Raw genomic sequence first — 23,031 nt, 5'->3', positions numbered from 1 at the left:
TTCCACTTGGAACAGGAATGTTGTGGAAGCCCCATCCATCCCGAAGGAGGTTTCGGAAGTACTTAACATATGAACAACCGTTTAAGTGCTTGTGGGAGATTAGAGGTGATTGTAACTCTCTTGGAAATGCCAGAAGTCTGCTGGGGAAACACCTCCGGTGCTTCACTTGCAGGCTCGCCACCTGATCCCTGAAGGGAGTAGTGGGAATCTAGGGTACATAGCCAGGCTCAGGATTACCTGGGAGTTAGCCGGCCCAAACTCTAGGCAAAAATCGTCGACCAAAAATGCGTGCAGGTGCTACCCTCTTGATGGAGGCCAGTGGAAGCAGGAGCAGAGTTTTCATTGATAGAAAATTCAGCTCAACAGACTGCAAAAGGCTCAAATTGGCCCTGCTGTTGTGCTTTGAGCACTAGAGACAGGTACCAGGAGAGTATAGAGGAGGGCCAGGGAGGATTTAACCTTCTCGCCCCCTAAGGAACCTGATGACCAGGTCATGCTTCCCTACCAACTTCCCTTCCACGGGTCATGGTTAGAAGCAATCGCATCGACATAGACTTTAAGGGTGAAGGGAGACAGCCTTTGCCCCAAGCCTTGCTGCAAAAAGGAAAGCATGACCCTGATCGGGCATCTCCGGGGGTTCTCTTGGCAAGAAGAACACCACTCGACGAACAGGTTCAACTTCAAGGTGTAAGCTTGTCTCTTGGACAGTGCTCTTGCTGAAGTGATGGTGTCAACTACCTCCTGGGGTAGGTCATCTAGAACCTTTGCATCCTGTCCAGGCACCAGACATGAAGTTTCAACAGGTTTGTATGCTGGTGCCAGAGTGTGCCCCTTCCCTGAGTCACTAGATCCTTCCTCATAGGAATTTGCAAGGGAGGGGCTGTCACGATGAGCATTAGTTCCAGGAACCAGGACCAAGTGGGCCAATACGGCGCCACAAGCAGGACCTGCTCCTTGTCCTCCCTGACTTTGCACAGCTTCTGTGCGAGAAGGCTCACTGGGGGAACACATACTTGCGAAGGCCCGTGGCCAGTTGTGTGCCAGTGTGTCCGTGCCGAGTATTCCCTCGGTCAGGGTGTGGAACAACTGGCAGTGAGAGGTTTCTGGAATGGTCTCCAAATCAGCTGGACCATCTGAGGATGGAGTCTCCATTCCCCGGGGAGTGCAACTTGTGACAGCTTGTCGGCTGCACGGTTGTGCAGGCCAGGAATATTAATGGCATGAAGTGACCTCAGATGCTTCTGACTCCAGAGTAGGAGGTGACAGGTGAGCTGCAACATGCAACGGGAGCATAGACCACTTTGTCAGTTGATGTACACAACGGTCGCAGTGTTGTCCGTGTGGATGGTTCAAGGCAAGGCATACTGCTAACAACTCTAGGCAGTTGATGTGCCATTGCAGTTGAGGGCCCGTCCAAACCCCTGACACTGCGTCCCCGTTGTACATGGCCCCCCAGCCAGTGGTGGAGGCATCCATGTAAACCACAGCATGCGGAGGTGGAGGTGCGAGACCACCAAGTCCCTGTGTTCGCACAACTGATACTGAGACTGAGCTAGTATGAGCCAGTTGTTGAGGTAATTGAGAATGCGAATGTCCTGCTCTCTCCGGGGAACAAGGGCTGCCTCCGCAACTTTCGTGAAGACACAGGGCGACAGGGACAGCCGGGAGGGCAGGACCTTTTACTGATATGCTCATCCTTCGAATGCGAACCGCAGCAATGGTCCATGGTGTGGAAGGATTGACACATGAAAGTACGTGTCCTTCAGGGGAAGATGCATTTCTGCATCAACATCTTGATCGGTAACCACTGAAGGGCCTGGTTCAAGACACAGGTCCAAGATTGGTCGTAACCCACTGCCTTTCTTGGATACAATGAAGTAGGGGCTGTAAAACCCCGTCTTCATATCGGCTGGAGGGACCGGGTTTATCATATCCTTTGCCAGTAGAACTGCGATCTCCGCACGCAAGACAGGAGCATCGGTTGCCTCCACTGATGTGAAGCAGATGCCGCTGAGGGGGGACGCCGGGCAAACTGAATCACATAGCCAAGTCTGATGGTCCGCAGGAGCCAGCGAGACGTTTGGTTAGTCAGACACCCAGACACTGTACAAGCTGGACCAGCGGGACCACAAACGTACCCACGGTGAGGCAGCAAGGTGGAACGCAGGGAAGGCTGGGGAACTGCGGCCAGCGGATGGGTGGAGGCAGCAGCTGCCCGCCGTGGGGAAGGACATGTCAGATCACCTCAGTCTGCTCCTGTGCAGCCGAGAACTGCTGGGCCACGTTCTCGACTGCATCGCCGAAGAGGCAGGTCTGGGACACAGGGACCCTGAGGAACCAAACTTGTTGGTGTCCCTTATGTCATTCAGACACAGCCAGAGGTGATGCTCCTGGACCACAAGAGTGGACATGGCACGACCCAGAGAACTCACAGTGACCTTCATCGTTCGGAGCATGAGGTCAGTTGAGTTTCTGAGCTTGCCACAGCGCACCAGCAGAAATAATGTGTCAGTGAAAAACAGTAAGGAGACTGCATTAACATTTGTTCTCAGTTTAAGAGATGAATTTGGTGACACTAACTCATCAACTCGGCAGTAATGATGCACCTTATTTTATACGGATTACATAATCTGTGATTATTTGTTTTCCATTTGAATTGGTTCATTTGAAAGAAGACATTTCACTCTTTCTCTCTATATTTTTAATGTATGTAAGGCAAAGATATACTCAGAGTTTCACATCCTGTTTGCTTTCATTATTTTACAAAAGTGCGTTTTGTTGTTATTGTGAGTGCACACAAATAAACGTTGAGTCTTTACAGATTTTAAAGATGACTTACTCTTATCTGAATGACCAAAAATGATGGAGTAGCCTATTTTAATAGCAAGTGAGCACACCGGCGCCTCCATCTGTCCAGCAGTAAGTGCATGCTGCTGTTCAGCTTCTACACTCCAGACAGACACAATAGCGCACATTTCTTAAGATGAACATTAGATTGATCAGCAATGTAAAATTGTTAATACTTGCATATTTCAGATGATAAGCCATATTTGAGGTTGACGAATGATAGGCGAGCATTTGGATGTCCTGCCTGATGTACTGTATTACCATAGACTAGCCGTTAGCGATCTGTCCATCACAAACTGCTTGACTTCGCCTGTGGATTTATTTATTTTGTTTATTTTAAAAAAAATTTAATGCATCTAAGCGACTAATAAAATTTTGGCCGACCAAGCCTCTTCTGGTCGACTACCAATTAGACGACTATTAGGGGGCAGCCCTACACATAAGCATCGTTGGACAGACCAGACGAGTACTTACAGACCTGGGAGGGGAGGCACGTTTTTCCCTGCCGGGTGGAGGTGGTATTAGGACACAACTGCATCGCAACCAACCGCTCCACTGGGGGGACCCCGTATACCCCTTAGCTGCACCACCAAAAAGAGTGGTGAGGGAGGAGAAGTTTCCAGCAGAAAAAGGTGCCTTCTAAGACCTGGTAAGCCCCTCATGCACCTTTGGGAAGAATGGCACCGGGGCACTGAGAACCAGCACGGGCCACCCCGAAGAACCAATCATCCAACCTTGAGGGCTCGTGACACAGTGGAGATCTTCACTCAAGCCCTAGACTCACAGCGGGCCGGGAAAGCATAGCCGTCATTTACGTATCCGATTTAGGCATTGCTAAAGTCCCAGAGGGCAGCAACGCAGCTGAATCTTCCTCTCCAGAAAGCTCCGGCTCACCCTCCGATGCAGCGATCGGCATCTGATCGTCGGGTTAAGCACCAAAGCATACTGCTGGTACACTCCTTCTAGAGGGCCCAACATATTCCTTTGGCAGCTCAACTGGTTGCAGAGTGCAAGAGGAGCGATGGTCCCCCGAGGATTGGTTGCCTGGAGGCTTTTCCCATCACCCTCAGACTGCCCCCGTGCTACTGCCTGAGACCATCACCCGACACCAGGTAATGACCGCATCCAGAAACGCACGGGTGATACATTGTCTGTAGCAAGACGCAACATCATTGCGCTGTGATCAGTGGCAGCTGGATGCAATCATTGCATGCCAATGTCCATTGGCTCGTTTAGTTTACACTCTTAAGTAGATTGGTCTCTCTCTCTAAGCGAGATCCAATTCGTTGGTCACAACGTGACTTGTAGTGACTGTTGTGAATCAGCTCAAGGGGGAAATATGAATAATCAATCATAACTAGTTATGAGTAATTATAAAATTTAGATCCGCTGTAAGTATTTATTTGACCTCTCAGTGTCAACTGTCTGTCAATTCTAAGAACGTTAATTTCCTGGTTAAGGAAAATAACTTTCTTACTGTACAATACTACTTAGAGCATGTAGCAAAAATCTGCATGATTAGGGACTTCAGTTATGAGCAAACAATGAACAACCTCAAGTGTGATACAAATAAGATTTTATTAACTACATAAACACTTAAACTAGTCTAACATACACACACACACACATACAGTGGGCATAGGAAAAAGGGTTCAAGCTTAAGCAGTAAAGAGATGAGAAATAAAGACATGAAGCTATGATACAATTTGATATTCAGCAGATCTACAGCCTGAAGGAAACATCAGTTTCTTAGTTCAAACACACCTTTGTAAAAGTGCATATGATACCTAATGTATCAGTTAATAAGATTTGAGTGAGCCAATGAGGAATAGTACTTTTTGGAGGGAAGTTTTGCAACTCTTTGTTCCTAGTATGGTGTCTTGCATATGAAATTAGATTGGGGGGTTCAAGAGAAGAATCTTTAAGGTTCTTATAAAACTAATGTGTTGGATAGGCATCAATATATAATATACACTCTCATTTAGATCACGAAAATACGAACTAATAGATACCAAACATCACATAGATGAGGTTATATTAACTAGTGATCCATCATAAGCATGTATAAAACATAAAATACACAAAACACAATATACAAGAACAGTAACAGCATACACAATGCCCTAAAGTATATGTGAATTAATTCAAAAAAAGGTTTTTCTATGAATTAATTAGAGAAGAGTCCCTTTTTATGTGCATTATGTGTCTGTTTTTGAGAGACTCGTGTTAAGAGTGGCTTAGCCACATTCCTGGGCGTCGTAAACCTAGTGTTATCAGATAGTGTGCCTATGGTTGCTATGGAACCAGAGGCCTATTCTGCCCTTTTTGAGGTGATAGTAACCTTTTTGGGGAAGGGTCCGCAGACACTTTGGTTAGATGAGGAGGCGTTAGATATTATTTGTTAAATGTGTCTGATTGGTCCAAATGCTACATAATTCCCCCCTTTCGAACGTTGTTGTCCATCCAATAGACAACAGCGAGTGACGTCAAAGATGCAGGGTAATTGGACATGCACCTGCCACTCACGGCTGGGAGACAGTGGTGGCTTTCTGGCTGTTGGTGCCTACAGGAGTGGTTTTGGTGCCGTGGTGGATGCTGTCAGGTGGTGCGCTGTGGTGGTATAGGCTGTAGCAAGGTGTGGGTCCTCGAGAATGTGTTTGTGCAGAGAATTTCAGACTGACCTAGTGATGATGGCAGGAGAGCAGCAGGTGATTGTTAGCCCTCTGTTTTGCTTGAACGTCACTGGAAATCTTATGTTTGCAGTGTCGCTTAGCTCTTGTGGCAGCACCAACTTGAGCTTGCCTGAGTTGTGTTGGTAGAGGTTTCGCTTTTGGGCATGTGGGCCCATTGATCCATGCAACATTGTCTGGCTGCTTCTGGGGTGCCGACTGGTTTTAAGGGATGTTCTTCCCTTGGAGGGGTCTGATGCTGTGTTGTGTCAGGCAAGGAGTCAGAAGTTTTTCCTTCCCAGTACTCCTCAGTTGAGTTTTTTCAAAGAGCTCTTTTGCTAGTGTCAGCAGCTCCTGTAACTCAGAAGTAGGTGTGTCCAGCTGTCCTTGTGTAGCCTCCGTTCGGCACCTGTTTGAAGGGTGTGGAGGAGGATGTTGTGGTGTACTGCTGTTGGACATACCGTGGTGTTTGCAGGATGAGGGCCCTTTTCCATGGCTTCTCCCAGTGGTTGGTCTGAAACCTGGGTCTGTTGTCATGCAGATGGCTCTGTCCTCCGCTGGCTTGCGGCTTTCTGCAGAAGGGCCTTGCATTATGGCAATGCTGGGTGCCTTCTGGTGCCTGCTTTGGATTCTGGGATGTGTAGTTCAGAATCAGTGGGGTCTTACAAACACCTTTAGTGGAGGCCTTGTGCTTGTTCAAGGGCCTTCTGTGTCAGGTCACGCAGTTGTTGAATAGTCACTGTGTGACAGGCCATAATGCCTAAATGGTGACTTAAAATAGGATGGAGGTTTTGGAGGAAAAGTCTCTTGAAGCTGGTGTCCTCACCATGCCTGGGTAATTGCGAGCTCCGAAGTAAACTCGTCAAAGTCTTTGGTAGTAAACATGGGGGATTTTCATGCCTGCCCTGTTTGGTGTCTAGGGCAGCGATCAGTCCATATTCAGACTCTGGGTCTGAGAATTCCTTTATGATCGCTTGTTTAAGCTGCTGGTGAGGCACTCTCAGGATCACTTCCTTTGATGTCCTCAGGGTTTCTGCTGCTGAGCAAGGACTTGGATTCCAGCTCAGGCTGCTTGCAGGTGGCATTCACAGGCATTGTTTCAGTTCGCCTGAATTCAGTTTTTATTCTGCAGCTGCAGAGGTTTTAAGGGGGATAACCTGAAGTGTCCAGCAGAAGGCTTCGGTTCCCCCCTTCGCAGCTCTGTACGGGGTGAGGGGGCTTGCACTGCTGGCGGTGTGATGTTCAGCAGGCTGTCTTTCACGTGAGTCCATGCGTAGTCGGCAAGACTGTTTCAGTTCTCTGAACCATGTCAAGCTCCTCTTAAATGTTGCACAATTGCTGAGTCAGGGTTTGGACTTCAGCTCTGGCTGCATGCAGATGCCTTCTAAGGCCTCAACTCTGGTGTCTCTCTCATTAAGTTCCACATACACTGTTTTTAACAGTTACTTTGTGTGAAGCAGTTCTCTTTCCAAGCCCTGATGGCTTTTTTTCCAGCTGCACTTGGTGTCTAGCAGCTGTTACAGCCTCCTGAAGACTGGTGATTTTTCTTCTGTTGCGACATTCTGTAAGGTTCTTTACATCCGCTCTGTGCTTTCTCTCATTGAGCAGGTGTCAGTTCCCTGTAAAACTCTGTAACTTGCAAGTTCAGTTCATTTACATCCTGTCTGAGGCCCTTGAGGGTTGAGCCATGGAGATGATGGTGCTGGTCAGCTCCTGGTTGTTCAGGCTGGGTAGTAGGTGTCCACTTGTGTCGCAGTCTTGCTGTTCCTTTCTTGGTCGTTGCAGGTCGTTGGCTGCTTTGGGCTGAAGGATGCCCATCACAGTTCTCTGCTGGGTTTCCAGGTGGTCCTGTTGAGCTGGCAGGGCTGGATGTCTGTGGAATAACTGCGACATTCTGGCACACTTTTGGGAACACCAGAAAGAGAGAGGCAGAAGGCAAATGCAAGTAAGTATAGAGTTGTAAAGCTATCTGTATGGGGGAATGGCTGCATAGGCCATGTAAGGTGTGAATAGCTGATAGGGGAAGCTCATGAGGTAGGGAGCTAAAAACACAAGGAGAGGGTTTGAGTAACTGTGTTGACAGGGCTGTAAGCAGGGGTCAGCTAATGACCGGGCTATATGTGTGGTCAAACTATTACTCAAAGCACTGATGTTTCACAAGTTTGGTCACTATGAAGGTTATCAAATAAACAAAACTGACATAAAATCAGGAAGAGACAGAGGGAGAAGGAATGGCTTTCCTTATTTAGTTTACCTAGGGAGACTGTTAGCTATGCTAGCAGGGACACATCGAACACCTCAAGGTAAATAAACAGGAAAATAGGAAGTGTTTCTAGTTTGCTGTGGTGATGGTCAAACAAACTAAAATAAGGTAATATTAAAACAAAAAGGTCCTAATAGCTGTAGGAAACTAAATCAATTAAAATAAATCATAGAGAAGGTGATAGCAAAAACAGGAAGTGAAACCAGGAGTGATGAGGAGGAGGAGGAGGAGGAGAGAGAGAGCGAGAGAGAGAGAGAGAGAATTTGAATTTTAAATACTCTTTATTTACAGAGCTACATAAAACAATTCACAGGGTATAAATTATTCCATAAAAATATTCCTACAAAAAATGTGAGAAAAAAAAACCTCCAAATTTTTCAAATTAAATCATCCATAGATTTATAAAAATTAAAATCAATCAACACTCTTGACTTTATAAGAGTTGAATACAACACAGTAACATTATGTCCAGGCCTTTGCTCAGTCTTATTTTTCCTACTTGAATAGATAGCTAATTTAGCTTGACCCAATATAAAATTCATTAACTGACAATCGATTTGTCTTTTCTGCACATATTTAGCACCCAGAACAAATATTTCCTTCGAAAAAGCTTCATTAAAAGCCTTAAAAAGACTTCTCAATACATCAAATAAGAACTGTAATCTAGAGCATTCCATAAATGCATGAAAAACAGTCTCTCTTTTAAAACAAAAAGGACATTCTGTCATGCTGTCTAGTCTCTGTTTCCCTGGGTGTCCACTAGTGGGCTCACTTCCCCTTAGACACTTCACCGTAGGCACTAGAATTCCTCTAGTCTGGTCCTGTCTTCACAGTAATTGCACTCCTGTTAATTGCACCCAGGTGCAGGCAATCTATTGTCATTAGCCTCCCTATATATTCCTGTCTTTTCCTGTTGTTTGTATGGAGTCCTTACCCTTCGTGTATGCAGCATTCTCGTCATCCGAGATTCCCCTTAATCTTCTCATATTCTGAGTTTCTCCTTAATCTTCTCGTCCTCCGAGTTCCCGTTCCTTTCTTTTCCTTTGTTTGTTTTGTTTTGGACTGATTTTTGGTTTTGACCCTGGCTTGTTGGATAACGATGTTGGATTACCCTATTTAAATAAATACCTGCAATTGGATCTCTCGCTCTCCCTGTGTCTCTCTGTTACACAAATCGTCACAGAAGGACTCCATCCCTAACAGAGATCCAGCGGTATGTCTATTCACATTTCCTCCCCAGTCACCGAGCGGGCGAGGAATGGGTTCAAGGGTACTCGCCTGGTCGTGTTTCGTGGGACCAGGGGAGGTCGCTCAGGAGTGAGTGGTCGAGAGGAGGTCCGGCATCACTCTCCAATATGGCCCACCGGCGACCCTGAGTTCGGTTGGGAACCGCCGTCTCACCATTGTGGACGGAGAGGGGGAAGGAGGCGCAAGTCTGCCGAGCCAGCGCCGCTGCACAAGATGGCCGCCAGTCCGGTGCCACTGCACAAGATGGCCACCAGCCCAGGGCTGCTGCGCAGAACGGCCGCCGACTTAGCACCATTGCACAGAATGGCCGCCAACCCCGCACCACGAGGCAAGATGGAAGCCAGCCCAACACCACAGCACAAGATGGCCGCCAGCTCAGCGCCACGAGGCAAGATGGATGCCAGGCCAGCTCCACAGCACAAGATGGCCGACAGCTCAGCGCCACGAGGCAAGATGGATGCCAGCCCAGCTCCACAGCACAAGATGGCCACCAGCCCAGAGCCACTGCGCAGAAGGGCCGCCGGCCCAGCACCACTGCCCATAATGGCTGCAGGTCCAGCGACACTGCACAAGATGGCCGTCAGCCCAGTGCCACGAGGCAAGATGGATGCCAGCACAGCGCCACAGCACAAAGTGGTCACCAGCCCAGCGCCACGGGGCAAGATGGCCGCCAGCTCAGCGCCAACGCCCAAGATGGCCGCTGAGACGTTTTTGGAATATTTCTCCATGCTGTCAAAGATCCTAGAGATTCCCAGGAGTGTTCACGTCACGTCTACTGATCCAGAGACGGTTCACGTCACGTCTGCTGAGCCAGCACCACCGTGCAAGATGGCCACCAACCCAGCGTCACTGCACAAGAGGGCCGGCAGCCCGGAGCCACTGCAGAGGATGGCAGCTACTGTGGGCTTTCCTGAGTCGAGTCAGGTTCCCGTGGACCCTCCAGAGTCGAGTCAGGTTCTGGTTGACCTTCCAGAGTCGAGTCATCTTCCCGTTGACCCTCCAGAGTCGAGTCAGGTTCCCGTTGACCCTCCAGAGTCGAGTCAGGTTCCAGTGGACCCTCCAGAGTCGAGTCAGGTTCCAGTGGACCTTCCAGAGTCGAGTCAGGTGCCAGTTGACCTTCCAGAGTCGAGTCAGGTGCCCGTTGACTTTCCAGAGTTGAGTCAGGTTCCGGTTGACCCTCCAAAGTTGAGTCAGGTGCTCGTGGACCCTCCAGAATCGAGTCAGGTGCTCATGGACCCTCCAGAGTCAGGGTTAGTCACCGTCGACCTTCCGGAGTCAGGGTTAGTCACCGTCGACCTTCCGGAGTCAGGGTTAGTCACCGTCGACCTTCCGGAGTCAGGGTTAGTCACCATTGACCTTCCAGAGTCAGGGCTAGTCACCATGGACTTTCCAGAGTCAAGGCTAGTCACTGTTGACCTTTCAGAGTCAAGTCAAGTCACCTGTGATATTCAAGGACCGAGTCAAGTCACTGGTGATCTTCGAGGACCGAGTCAATTCACCGGTGATCTTCGAGGACTGAGTCAAGTCACCGGTGATCTTTATGGGAGAATTCAAGTCACCAGTGATCTTCATGAACAAGGGCAAGTCACCAGTGATCTTCATGAACAAGGGCAAGTCACCAGTGATCTTCATGAACAAGGGCAAGTCACCAGTGATCTTCATGAACAAAGGCAAGTCACCAGTGACCTTCATGAACAAAGGCGAGTCACCACTGATCTTCAGGAACAAAGGCGAGTCACCAATGATCTTCATGAACAAATGCAAGTCACCAATGATCTTCAGGAGCAGAGTCAAGTCAGCATCGATATTCTGGAATCCAGTATAAACACCATGGGATTACCAGAGTCTCGTCATTCCTCTGTGGAACTACCAGAGCCTCTCCACGTCTCTGATGAACTACCAGAACCGTTCCACGTCGCTGCTGGATTACCAGAGTCTCTCCTCGCCTCTGCGGAACTTCCAGAGACTCGTCATGTCTCAGTAGATCTCTCTGGGCACCCGACTGTTCCTGTTGTGGCCACGGAGGCTACCATTAACATGTTCATGTTCTATGTTTCAGACTTGCCCAACCAGACTTGTCCTCCTGTTGGTCCAGCCGCACGGACGTGGTGGTCTTCTGCTCCGCCCTGGGGGGTTTCTGCCTCGACCACAAGGGAGAGTGGTGGTCGTCTGCTCCGCCCTGGGGGGCGTCTGGTTCGACCACACGGACGTGGTGGTCTTCTGTTCCGCCCTGGGGGGTTTCCGCCCTGACCACACGGTTGTGGTGGTCTTCTGCTCTGCCCTGGGGGGTGTCCGTCCTGACCACACGGTTGTGGTGGTCTTCTGCTCCGCCCTGGGGGGCTTCCGCCCTGACCACACGGTTGTGGTGGTCTTCTGCTCCGCCCTGGGGGACTCCGATCTCAACCACACGGACTTGGTGGTCTTCTGCTCCGCCCTGGGGGGCTTCCGCCCTGACCACACGGATGTGGTGGTCTTTTGCTCCGCCCTGGGGGCCTTCCGCCCTGACCACACGGTTGTGGTGGTCTTCTGCTCCGCCCTGGGGGGCGTCCGTCCCGACCACACGGTTATGGTGGTCTTCTGCGCCGCCCTGGTGGGCATCACGTGATGTCCTTCATGGACTTGTGTTTTTGTGTTTATTTTTTGTTGTTTTTTTTGGTCTGTGTCTTTCTTTCTGTTTCCTCCTAGGGACCTGGCCCTCCGTCCCTCCCCCTGATCATCCGCCAGTCCACCACCCTCCTGGACTCCTTGTTTTGTGTTGCACTTCTCTTGTCTCTGTTTCCCCATTTTACCTGGTTGTCTTGTCTCTGTTTCCCCATTTTACCTGGTCTTCTTGTCTCTGTTTTACCATTTTATCTGGCCCTCCGTCCCTCCCCCTGGTCCTCCGCCGCTCCACCTCCCTCCTGGTCTCTTTGTGTCTTTGGTTTTTCCCTTGGGTTCGGGTGGAGCATCTGGCAGCCCTGACCCTGGCTTGTTGGATAACGATGTTGGATTACCCTATTTAAATAAATACCTGCAATTGGATCTCTCGCTCTCCCTGTGTCTCTCTGTTACACGAATCGTCACACATTCAGAGCTCAACTTGGGATTTAAAATAGAAATAAAAGCATTGACAGCTATTGCTCCATGGAGAACTCTCCATTGTATATCTCCAACTCTCTTCGTTAACGGTGGCTTATACAAACCTCTCCATTCAGGCTTAACATTCTCATCCAAATGTAAGAAAGAACGCCATGATGTATCTACTTTGTTGTCTAAAATATTTTTTGTTAAAAACCAAAACACAAGCTTTGTACAAGACTTTCCCTGTAACCGAAAAGAAATCAAAACCCACACAATCATCTAGTTTGGGAGACAAGTACATGGTCGGAAAATGGTCTTCAGCATTAGGAGTCTCTGCTCCTGTACAATAGTCTGTTAGTAATTTTCTCTCTTCATTTGTAAGAGCAGACTGCCACTTTGCCATCAGTTGAGTGACCTTACAATTTGAAAAAAAAAAAAAAACAACTGAGATGCTGTTTTCTCAATCTTCATGAAATTAGGTCCAGCTACATTTAGCAGAAGTCTTAAAGTATTGATTTTGGATTTGCAAAGGATATCATTTAGTCCAGGAAAGCTGTGTTCAACAGCAGAAATGTCTAAACGAGCTCCATTTATTATGGGCTCATTTAACAACCAGAAGAGTGATTTCGATGGTGTCCTTTGTTGATTAAAAAGACTCCATACTTTAAAAAGATTTCTATAAAAAATTGGCATATTGGAGGCATCCAGTTTTAGGGGGTCTAACAAAAAAAGTGATTTGTCCATCTGTAGTCTTCCCAGACTCCATAGAATAGCACATGCAGCTACTCTCCACCCAAAGTCACTTGGCCCCGAAAGAAGCCTTTGTATAAATTGTAGACGGAAAGCTGCAGTTCTGCTTTGCAAGTTTATCAGTCCTTGTCCTCCTTCTTCTTTAGGCAAAAATAAAATGCTCTTAGTAATCCAGTGTAACTTATCCCAGAAAAAATCCACCAGTAAGGATTGAATTTCAGACATCATTTTCACAGGTGGATCTATACATGCCAGCTTATGCCAGAGAGAGGATGCAATTAAATTATTGATAACTAAAGTATGTCCTTTATAGGACATGTTTGGGGCCAGCCATTTCCATTTGGCTAATCGACCTTTAATTTTTTCAACGATCCCTTCCCATTTTTTCTGTACAGTGCCCTCATCGTTAAAGTATTTGAACCCCCCTCTACTCCAACTTAAACCATCAGGAATGCTTATTTCCTCTCCTGTCCACTTTCCACCTTTTAGAGCTTCACTCTTGTCCCAGTTTACTTTAGCAGAAGATACAGCTCTAAAATATTCAAGTAATTTCTTTAAAATCTCTATATCTTTTTTGACTTTTGATTATTACAATAACATCATCAGCGTAAGCAGATAGATGAACGTTACTGTTAAAACCAGGTATATTTAACCCAGTCAAATTTACTCTTATCTGTTGCAATAATGGTTCTATTGCATAGAGCATTCCTGACAGCGAACATCCTTGCCTTACACCTCTACCAACCTTGAAAGGAGTGCATAAACCACCATTCACTTTCAGCACGCTCTCAACATCAGTATACAGCATCTTAACCATTTCCACAAAATCTTGACAGAAACCAAAATCTTTCTCTTGATCAAGAGAAATCAAAGCAAAATCTAAATTAAACAACTTGGAGACCTCCAAAATATCCCGCACCAAAGAAATATTATCAACAATGGACCTACCAGGTATACAGTAGCTCTGGTCCGGATGAATAACTTGCTCCATTACCTCTGCCATTCTACTAGACAAAATTTTTGAGAGCAGCTTGTAATCTGTGCAAAGCAATGACACAGGGCGCCAGTTCTTAATATCCGTCAGGTCTCCTTTTTTCGGGAGGAGTGTAAGAACTGCCCTACGGCAGCTCAAAGGCAGCCACCCTTCAGCCAAACTTTCACTGAACACCGCAAGCAAATCCTCCCCTAACACTGTCCAGAAAGACTTATAAAAGTCTACTGGAAGACCATCGATGCCAGGAGCTTTCCCGGACTCCATGCCCTGAAGGGCCTTGTACAACTCCTCTAGGCTCATTGCCTTACAGAGTTTCCTATTGGCATCCTCAGACACCTGCGCTAAGTTTTCAAAAAGAACATTGTTAGTGTCAGGCTCTGCAACACATTCACAGCTGTACAGCTTTTCATAAAAACAAGCTGCCCTCTTTCTAATATCAATGGGGTCAGATAATAACTTACCAGATTCAGAGCGCAGTGCGTAAATGAATCTTTTCTGTCCATTCTTTTTTTCCAAATTAATTTTTTTTTTTTTTGTTGGAGCATCCATCTGAACAATATTCTGAAAACGGGACCGAACCAGAGCTCCTTGTACCTTAACCCCTAAAAGATCACCAAGTTGAGTTTTTTTCATTGTAAGAGCTTCCAAAACATCCCTCCCCCCAGCTGATTCTGCTAACTCTTGTAGTTTGACTATTGAAGCTTCCAAGTTCTTCATAGATTTTGATAACTGTACAGTAATGTTTCGAGTATGCTGTTGACAAAATTGTTTCATTTGAACCTTACCAAAGTCCCACCATTGCCTCAATGACTGGAATGTATTCTTTGTAGTTCTAAATGTTTTCGAAAAAAAAAATTAAAATTGTCTTTAAAATTTTTAGCATTTAGCAAAGAACTGTTAAAATGCCAATAAGCACTATTTGGCCTAATGGAGTTCAAAATAAGAGAACAACAAACCATGCTATGATCAGAAAAACTAACAGGGACAATAAAACATTTACCAAAAATACCACACTGATGTTTAAAGCCATAAAATCGATCTAACCTAGCAAGAGAAAAAACATTATCACGGGTATGAGACCAGGTATATTGTCTTAGGCTACCATTGACTCATTGGTTTAATTACTTGAATAAGTCTCTTTCAAGATGGCTCATGAGGCTCTATGTGATTCCTATCAATAGTTTGTTCAGTGCAATTAAAATCCCCTCCCAGAAACAAAAATTCTTCACTATCACAATTTTGCAAAGTTAAATTTAGAGTGTTTAAAAACAGCATTCTTTCAACTCCTGAGGTTGGGACATAAACACAAATAAATACAAAAACGTGATTTTCAAATACCGCTCTAACCTTTAAAAGTCTGCCTTTTATAATCTCTTCAACCTCATACGAATTTGGTTTGAAGTTTTTAGAAAATAATACAGCAACTCCTCCACTGATAGCCGTATGATGACTTAAAATAGAGATCCCATCCCATTCTCTTTCCCACTCTGCAGCGTTTTTAGAATCACTGTGAGTTTCTTGAAGAAAAAGAATGTGTTTTTTTCTGTTTAGAGATTTCATATAACATTACTCTTTTTTTCACATCTCTTGCTCCATTTACATTCACTGAAGCAACACTAACTTCACCCATAAAGAATAAAAAACAAAACAGCAAAACAACCCACTGATTATCATTAAATTAGCTTTTTTCACCACCATCATTGTTTATTTCAGTATTGAGTTTTCTCACTAGCTTCTTTAACGCCTTCAGTCATCAGACACCTTGTTTTTTCAATGAACTGTTTCAGATCAGGAAAATATTCGTTTACTCATACCCCTCTTCTATTTTTTGCTGCTTTAAGAAACAGTTTTTTATCTTCCACTTCATAATTACGACTCACACATTCACCCTGTGTACAATCTGATTCACTGCCACTCTCTGTGTCTGCCTGGTCTTCACATTCACCTACATCTATTCTCTTTGCAGTTCTCAAATCACTATTATTATTACTTTTCCTTCGTTTTAGTGGTACCTTAAACAGTGTATGTTCTGCCTCTATGTCAATGCCATCATTCTCGCCTATTTTCTCCATCAAAGGCTGTTTTTCTCCCTTGCACTGCGAGATCTCTGACAACTTAATTAAGGCATTACTGTCCAAAACAGTGACTATTTGATTCGTCAAGTTGAGTCCACCATCAAGAGACCCAGTGCCAGTGGACTCCGCATCATCTACCAACCCCTTCATCACAATAATCTCAGGATCAGCCTGATTTATCCCTTGCAGCTCTGCTGCGATCACCTCGGATTCAGCTCATTCTGCCGCGATCGCATCTGGCTCTCTATTGTCAGTGTCTGGTTGAATTAACGCGGGTGGGACAATTACATCATTTACATTTTGCTCTGTTGCTAATGTTTCCCTTTTATCAGGACAATCACGGATCAAATGTCCCACCTTATTGCAACCGAAACATTTCATTTTCCCTGTTGTTGCAAAAACAACATAGTCAAAATCATCGATACGGAATTTAAACGTTAGGTCTAATTCAGCGTAATCTTTCACGATCATAAAGGCGAAACGCCTATAAGAAACTATGTGTTTTAACAATGGAGATCCACTTCCAATCAGTATTTTTTTAATCGGAGACACCAATTTGCCATAACGGGAAAGAGATTGCGTTAGCAACTGGTCCATGATAAACAGAGGAACATTAGATAAGGTCACTTTTTAGAAGGCATTGATAAAGGGAGAACCGGTGTAAACAAACCCTCAATAATGATCCCACGCTCAACTAACTCGTTTGCTTTGTCTACATTATTTAAAAAAATGACATTAGCATTGTTCATTTTTGAGGCTGACAAAATGCATTAATGGCCCACAACTTCACCTATAGCTAAACAACAATCCTCAACACTCACGGCAGATGCCATCTTCACAGCATGACGCCGCATGAGTGTATTCAAAACTCGCAAATCCGGGACCGCCATGCTTCCTCAAGTGCAGGTAGCACACGGCCCGGATTGACACACCAAAAACACTATTCTTATTGACTAAACCAGACAAACAAAAAAGAAAAGAAAAAGAGAGAAAAGACAGAAAAAATATCTGAGGGTGAAGAAAACTAGTTAGGCACAACAGCCACGAAATTGCATTCACACTCAAAACACCACTCACAACTCACCACACGCTCTCCACGCTCACCCAGCAAACCCTCATGCATGCGCACGAGAGAGAGAGAGAGAGAGAGAGAGAGAGAGAGAGAGAGAGAGAGAGGAGTGGTTTGAAAGTTACACTTTACACGCACACCTATCTAAGTGTCAGTCAGATGCTGACAGCTAGCATTTGAGGTAAAGGGCTTAGCTTAGCCTGTATGGCTGCTAAAAGAGTTAGCTTTGGCTACACGCAGTTCTTTGTTTACACAAAGGTCTGTGAAGTGAGTGCTTTTATTGGATTACCCCAGAAGAGTCTGCTCACACTTCAGGGGTCATATGTTGCTAGGAGACCAATGCAAGCTCACATCGCAGCCCAAGCGTGGCAGCAATTGATCAGTGCTGTCAGCGTGCATAGGAAACTCACATGTGGTCGGATAAGATGGGCTCAGTCATGACGTCACATGCAACTCATTCACAAATCAAAACAGCACGCTCACTTCACAGGCAATGGTGAATTCATAGTTAGCTACGCTAGAATAATGTTTCACATGAGCGGGTCACTATTAATACAATGATACGTAACACATAATAAGGCCATTTGTGAAATGAGGAGCATCGCTCAGATCACCTATAACAGTGCTGAAAGTGGGGATTTCTTTGCCCAAGATCAGACTGATTTATTCTGGTACCATTTATATGGGCTGCTAATCTGAGATTTCTTCATCAGAAAAGTCATACCCTCAACTAACAAACTCGATTTAAACACATTATAACAATGAAAACTTTCTACTGCTTGTAGGAAGGCACTTTAAAGCTATAGTTTTATCTGATTTTGATCAGAAACTGGTGTGCCCATGTATAAGAAGTTACTAAAACTTATGAGACAGAGCTATAAGATTGATTACTGGGTCTGCTTGCAAGCAATGTTTAAAATTATGCCACCGTTCTAAATTACTGCTAGTACTGCATAAAGTAGGAAAACTATTATTTTCCTGGTTATGTGTTTCTGGCTAGCTTGTCAAGGTCTCTGGGGGTCACCTCATGCACTGCTGCAGGGATGCTTGGAAGGGACCCCCTCCTCTCTGTGATTGCTGGAGGTATTATGGTTCTGTCTGCTAAGTTGTAAAGCAGAAAGTGCTGGCTCGTCCCTCATAGTTTGGATCGTCCCTCGTAGCAAGGCTAAGGGAATTTGCACTGCTGAGCGAGGGTGAGGGAGTAGGGTATCTCTCCCACTGTGATTCCTTTAGCAGCCTATAGGAGTACCTCAGTTCTCTCTGTACCAGGTCAAGTTTGTCTTGCGTGTTGTCCAGCTTTTCCATGTCCTTTCTGGCTGCCTTTTCCAGCTGCTCTTGTTGTTCAGCAGCTGTCAGAGCCTTTTGAAGTCTGTTGGTTTCCTCCTGTAACTCCATTCTGCTTGGGTGCTTGTAGGATCTGTGAGATCCGTAATCTGTTGCTTAAGATCATTTACATCCTGTTTCCGACTAATGAGGACATTAGTCAGGAAGATGATGATCTTGATGATCTCTTTGTCGTCATAACTCTAGCTTGAGTCATGAGTCAGTAGTACCCTTGTTGTCTAGTTGCTTTCGGCTCTGGTGCAGTAGGTTGTCTGCAGCCCTGGGTAGACGGGTGTTCCTCACAACGCCTGTCCAGTCCTTTTTGGTCTGCCAGCTGGGCAGTTAGATTTAGTATACGCAACATTTTGGCAAACTCATGTTAAGAGTAAGGGCGAGAGACTAATGCAAGATCAAACAGAATGTGGAGCTAGGTTTTACAGCTAGGTTTTTGCCAAGTGTGGTTAGCTGGTGAAGTATTCTGCTATTATCTTAGCTGTGGATAGCAGAATGCTAAGATAGGTTTGGGTCAGCATATGTTTGCTGAAAGGAGCATAAGCAGAGTTCTAATTGATGACTTAAGGCTGTTCTTATTGTCAAATTATCACTCAGAACTTACTGATAGTTCACAACAGGCTCAATCTCTGAGGAAGTGAAGTAGAGCAGGGGTTTTCAACCTAATTTCAGCATAATTATGCACGCTATACCAAGGGCAGTTCTAAACCCTTTTTAGGTGGGTTTCAACCCCCCATCTGTCACCTTAGCCCCCAAAAACTTAACGATCAGACCAGTGCTGCTTTCTCAAGAAAGTTTTTTTTTATTATGTTTTTTTTTTATTGTTGTTTTTTTAAATAATGTAGTTTTTTTAAGTCATTTAAGCCCAAGACATCTCAATGCGGTACTCATGTGCCGTGATAAAACATTTCTTATGGCGTTATTTCACTGACAAATGTCGAAAGCGCATTATTGTAGCGCGAAAGCACATTAATACAATGCGCGAGCACAAATCTCTCAGAGGAATTTATTTGCTCTCGCCAGGCACGTGCACAGGTAGGGCTCAACCTGTCACATGCCCTTTTTGCCCTTACACTCCGAAGTGCCCCTTTTTTGGTGTTTTTTTTTTTTTTTTAATCAATGCTATTGGTCACCCTTTACGTCTGTCTGTCTGTTTTACAAATATTTAGCAAATGAAAGTTCTTAAAACGAGCTTGTGTAAATCTTATTCGATCCTCAAGCTGTCAGTAAGCTGATAACTCCGCCCCTTCTATATTCATTGAATCAACTGAAGTTCCACAGCAGCCGCACAGTAGACAACAGCTGAGCTGAACAAAGTTTTGCGAAGGGTAAATAAATATCTTGTTGTTTGAATAAGTACTACTAAACACTATGTTTATAAAGGCTCATATTTTATTTATTTGATGTCTGACTGACTCACTGACTGAGACATGTGGGACGTCGCCTGAGAGAGAGGGCTAGCATTTGCCATCTAGTCATAGCCAATACAAAGCCAACACTTAAATAGCCTGTGCATACAGTAGCATTTCATCTTTTATAAAATGCGATTTTGGCCAAATGCATTTTACCACAGGAAAAGTGCTCCGTCTATATAGCTACAAAAACGAGTTTGTAACCTGTAGATGAAAATGTAATGTGAGGTGCCGTTGCCGTTTTAATGACGGACAAAAAAAACAAAATTCACATTTGCACACATTCGCTGGTCAAAAACGATATATTGATAAGTAATACAACAACATATAATTTGTTTTTACCATCGGAAAATCATAACAGGTGCGCCCCCGCGCTGTTTCGTACTGGAACTTACACAAAGCGACGAGTGATCCTCGTCACCTAGATAACATATATAAGAAAATTTCTTCTTTGATTTATGATTGCTGATACACTTAATTTATTAACATTTAGGCTAATCATGTTATGGTATACTATCTGCTCGTCCTCACATGTATAAAATGTAGTAAAACATGGTTTTACTACAGTAATGTAGTAGTAACTAAAAAAAAATTACAGAAGATCATTGTGAAATCTTTATATTTTATGATGCAGAATGTAATTCATGATTCATTCCAAGGCTTCATTTATTTGATCCAAAATACAGCAAAAACAGTAATATTGTGTAATATTTTTACAATTTTAAATAACTGTTTTCTATTTGAATATATTTTAAAATGTAATTTATTTTTGTGATCAAAGCTGAATTTTCAGCATCATTACTCCAGTTCAGTACTCTTCAGTGTCACGTGATCCTTCAGAAATGCTTTTCACTGCAACTGTACTTTTCACACTATTTTATTTTTTTTCATTGCTGGCTTATTTTAGGGAAAGTGTAGTGAATAAGAAACCTTCAAGAGACCAACATCCCTGGTCCACCACAGTATCAAATTTTTGGCAGGTAGGCGGATACATGTTGGATATGTTATAGTAACGGTATGGCTATAGTTTCTTATAATCTGGAATTGAGTTGGACATAATTACTTAAATTATATTTCAAAAAAGTTTGTCAAAAATATTTGACTCATTGCTCACCTTCCCCTCTTCTCAGTGTCATTCATAATCATGTTAACCAAATAATACAAATTAGCTTATAAAACCAAACAGAATATCTAAAAAAGAGAATATATATGGGAGAGGGACATCCCAGTGGATCACAGTGAAGTCATAAACATCTTCAAGCACATGGCTCACAGAAGGTTGCTGTTGTAATTAGGTTTAAAGAAGCCCTTAAAACCCTGTTTATCTATATTATCTAATTATCTAATATTATTATTATGGTTGTTATTAATCGTGAATAAATCTAAAGCTTTTTAGACTATTATTTTGTGTTATTGAATTTGTCATGAAGATGTGACCATTTCTTCCTTTTATGCAGGCTTACTAAATAATCTTGATATAAAGAAGGGAGGGGGGTGCCCTTTTTCAGTTTCAGCACATGCCCCTCAAAAGGTCTGTGCACGGCCCTGGCTCTCGCACAAAATCGGACGCGCGAGGCATGGAAAATGGCAAAAACTGCATACAAAACTAAATACAAACAAAAAAAGAGATATAGTAAAACAAAGTAGCTACAATAACCAGTTTATGTTAAAACAAAAATACAATAATAAAAAAATAAAAATAAAGGAAAGACAAATCTGTTTTCCCATGCAGAAGTCACATAGATCGAAATATATTTAAAATAAATACATTTTTATATAATGAAATATCTTAAATTTAAATAGAAGAAAATATGTTTTATAAAAAATATATGTAAATATATTTTAAAATATATTACAAAAATATAATTAAATATTTGATTTTGGCCGCTTTTTAATATTTTCCACATATATTAAACATATGTAAAATATATTTTTATTGGAAATATTTACATATATTTATTTCCCCATATATGTAAATACATTTAGATATCAGACTATGTAAATATATTCATTTGGAATATATGTCTATATTAATTTCTAATATTTGTTAACATATTACATTTCAGTACATGTAAATATATTACATTTATATATATGTAAATATATTTTATATTGTAAATATTTACATATATTTATTTCCCATATATGTAAATACATTTAGATATCAGACTATGTAAATATATTAATTTGCAATATATGTCTATGTATTTAATTTCTAATATTTGTTAACATATTACATTTCAGTACATTATTATATATATATATATATATATATATATATATATATATATATGAATTAAAACATTCAAATACTGAACAGAAATTGGAGACAGAAAAATGTAAAAATCCCCAGACAATGCAACTTAAAAACTGTGACAGTATAAATTCACGTGCAAAAATGAGCAGTATATTCAGATGACAACACCTACTATAGAAAAATAAGAATTTTATTGACATTGACAAAAAGTGCGGAGTGGAAGTAAACTGATATATTAAAACATAAATCAAATCAGCAACTTTACTGAAATTGCTATTATGAATACTAAAGGATGATGCTAAAACCTGAAAAGTAATTCTTGAAGAGAAGTTTTTTTTTTTTTGAACAGAGTGTTTAATTAATGAAATAAAAGTCTGTGTTAAAAAATAAAATAAAATAAAAATTTTAGAGTTGTCTAATAGAGGGTGAAAGAAGAACATCCAAACCCTGCCCCTGATTCCTTCAAGATTTTTTATGGATTTATATAATGGTGTTTTTTCGTAAAGTAAAGGCAGTGGCAAAATTAACATGACAATACTTTGATTTTTTTTTTCTTTCAAATGCAACTTGTATCAAAATTGGTGTTTTTGGAGTGTGTGTGTGTAGTTTAATTTGTAGAACAAAACATCAAAGTAGTGTCATGTTAATTTTGCCACTGTCTTTACTTTACAAAAAAACACCATTATATAAATCCATAAAAAAATCTTGAAGGAAGCAGGGGCAGGAATTGGATGTTATTCCTTCACCCTCTCTATTAGACAACTCTAAACTCTAACAGGGAATTGACGCCAACTTGGAATTGAAGGCCTGTCCCAGGTGTCCAGCAGTTGCCTTTTCATGGCGTTTCATGACAGCATCTGCAAAACAAAACAAAACAAGAAAGAAGATAAAAAACATTTGGATTAGTCAGTTGTTACTTGACATGATTCTGGTCAAGTGTTTGTACCCTTAACCCTTAAGGTCAATGCACACTATAGTCAGATATTTTCACACATTAAAAAATAAATACGACCTCATGTTGTGTCAATCACATTTACACAATGCCTCCGAAA

At 43.2% G+C, this 23,031-nt stretch overlaps 1 protein-coding gene across 6 annotated transcripts in view; it reads left to right on the top strand.

Annotated features, from left to right (window-relative positions):
• LOC109078806 (serine/threonine-protein kinase PAK 3) overlaps nt 1–23,031 on the top strand; it is a 323,688-nt gene that overhangs the window by 141,356 nt on the left and 159,301 nt on the right. The gene's annotated exons all lie outside the window — the stretch shown is intronic.

This window comes from Cyprinus carpio, unplaced genomic scaffold, assembly GCF_018340385.1.
Source record: "Cyprinus carpio isolate SPL01 unplaced genomic scaffold, ASM1834038v1 S000006617, whole genome shotgun sequence".
Taxonomy (NCBI): Eukaryota; Metazoa; Chordata; class Actinopteri; order Cypriniformes; family Cyprinidae; genus Cyprinus; species Cyprinus carpio.
The sequence above is the reverse complement of the archived record's forward strand: the minus strand, read 5'-3'. Positions and strand labels throughout refer to the sequence as shown.